The sequence below is a fragment of the Mandrillus leucophaeus genome, unplaced genomic scaffold (genome assembly GCF_000951045.1).
Source record: "Mandrillus leucophaeus isolate KB7577 unplaced genomic scaffold, Mleu.le_1.0 Scaffold122, whole genome shotgun sequence".
Lineage (NCBI taxonomy): Eukaryota > Metazoa > Chordata > Mammalia > Primates > Cercopithecidae > Mandrillus > Mandrillus leucophaeus.
The window spans coordinates 953,419-956,060 of NW_012100543.1; positions in this window are offsets into that span (position 1 = coordinate 953,419).

Consider the following 2,642-nt stretch of genomic DNA (forward strand, 5'->3'; position numbering starts at 1 on the left):
ACTGCAGGGGTCCTCAGTGTCCTAGAGCATCTATTATAGCTGGCTTCCCAGTCTTGTCCAGGCTGCTGGTCCACTCTGTCCCTGGTACAGGTCAGCCCCTGACCTTAGACTCCAGGCAGGGCCTGGGCCGTGCAGAGTGGGAGGGACCATTTCTTCCCCGCCCCTGCACCTGCTGATGGAGCAGAGACCACCGGCTCCAAGTGGCTTTGCAGGATGGAGAATTCTATTCTTCCCTGACACATTGTGTTCCAAAGGGTTTGGAGGCTGAGATAAAGTTCTCTAGGTCATTTATTCATTCAACAAACACTGAAAACACCAGTGCCTGTTTCCTGCCAGTTCCTGGACTGGACAAGGAGGGTCGAGTTGTAGAACTGGCTATCAGATAGTAATACTTTTATTAATAATGTATTAATAACCCTCCACATGGGACCTGCAAGTTTCCAAGACCCCAGCTCCCTGGGCTGCCTGTCCCCATATATCCAAATCAATTAAACTGCACCCCATCCCACCTCTTGGCCCTGCTCGTTCTTAATGCCCTCTCTCAATTCTGCGCTTCCATTCTGAGTCCCCCACCCCAGGGCACCCCCAGGACAGGGATGTGCCATCAAACAGACTTCGCCGCATATTTGAGAAGAACAGTAAAAAAGGTGGAGGTGTTTAAATGTGGTCTTTGGGCACCCCTTCCTCAAGCAATGACTGCCCACCTCCCCTTGGGCCTCAGCCTGCTGTCCTGTGTCGCAAAGCCTATATCCATCTCTTCACTTTCCCACTTGCCCTGCCTGGGAGGGGAGCAGTGGGCACTATTTCCTTTTTCCGTCCCCTTTACATCATGCCCACGGTCTGGCCTGGGTGTGGGGACAGCGTGTGTGTACATTGCATGCACGACTCACTGCATCTCCTACTAAGACCTCTGCCAAGTTATTTTCTAAACGTATGAGCCATCTTCTCTCAGATTGTGCTGCACTCTGAATGTGCAGCCAGCTTCTGTTTTAAATAGCATTTTTTGCCTCGCTTGCCTCGGGGTTGTGCTTGGGATATGTTTTCATAGCCAGAATAAAGACCCTGCCTTCTATTCTGCTCTCTGCTCTCAGGGAGGTTGTGGCCAGAGGGAGCAGACAAATGACAGAGTGGTATCAATGACAGAGAACTGTGTGGACTGTGCGGCAACACAGCACCTAAGCTGCGCAGTGTCTGGGTCATGGAGGTGCCGGAGGGTGGTCGATCTGGGTCTGGAAGGACAAATTCAAGTCAGTCTCTCATGCGGGGAAGGGATGTCAGTGGAGGATGTGAAGTGCCAGCAGGTACAGGAGGGAGGGGCTGAAATGCGGAGCGGCAGGGCTGCCCACAAGGGAGAGGGTGCCTCTGAGGGACTGCAGAAAAGACGAAGATGCAGAGGGCTGGGGTTCTGAGGCCTGACCACGGAGCAGAGGTGAGGGTTGATGACTGTGTAGGATGGGTGGGGAGGAGGGGCTGGTAAGAGGCAGAACTAGCAGCACCTGGGCGGCATGCCCCTGCCTCACCTTGCTCTCCTACAGGGGAGCCTGGGGATGAGACTGTACTCTGGGTGGGCCATCTATGGCGGAAGGGACAGTAGTCCCAGAGTTGGGCCTTAAGGTGGGCCATCTCAGGCTCCCTCCCAGGTCAGGCACTGCTGGTGCACGGGCGCCCTACAGCATCTGGGAGAAAGGGTTTTTTAAACGGGTCTGCAGGTACCGACCGCACAGAGGAGCCCCGGGACCAGGACCATGCTCCCTCTGCTGAGGCGCCCTCTCCCTCACCCCTATCACCCTCATCCTCTGCCCCTTCTCTCCAGCCTGGCAGAAGAGAAAGGAGGCTGGGCTGCCTCAGGAGGTGGTGAGCCCCTGGCACCTGGAGCTGAATGAGTGAGGAGCCTAGAGGGGCTTAGAAACTGCTTTGGGCCCACAGGCCCTAAAGCTGTTGGAGCTGGAGGCTCCCATTCTGCAGACTCTGCCTGGCCATGGGACCAGCCCTCACCTGGCTTTCTCCCTTCCTCCCACCCCCAACACCACTGCGCCTCCCCAGTACATTAGTCACGCCCACTCGTGGCGTGCACATGTGCAAGGATGGATTTGCCCTAGTGCAGGTCCTCGGCAGGTCCGTCCCACACCTGCTCTCCTTCAAGGCTGGGGGAGGCACTTGAGTCCGCTGTGTTCTCATAACTTCAGGTCATGCCTCTCGGGCACCTCCTGCCACATGACAGCAGGTATCTGTCTGGCTTCCTGCCACCCTGGGTGCTCCTGGAGGGCAGATGTTTCCTTGTGCAGTCTGGCAGGAGGCATGGCATTCAGGGGCTCACTGCAAGTAGGAGGACTCTGCTTTTGGGGTGCTCATTGAGGCTGGCTAGTACTGCTACCCTGCTCTGGAAGTCAGGCAACATTTAGAAGATTTTTAACAGTGCAAGTCACCACTACAGACACCTCCCACCACCAGAACGGCTGCATTTAGGGATGGGCAACGTCGTGTTGTGGGGAGATGTCCCTAGGCTGTTGGAGGGAGTGAGAATTGATAGGAGCTCTTTGGAAACTTACTTGGAAATACCTACTAACACTAAACATATACCTACGCTATGATCCAAGGAGAATGAGAGCATATATCTGCTGAATGGTGTGTATAAGAATGCA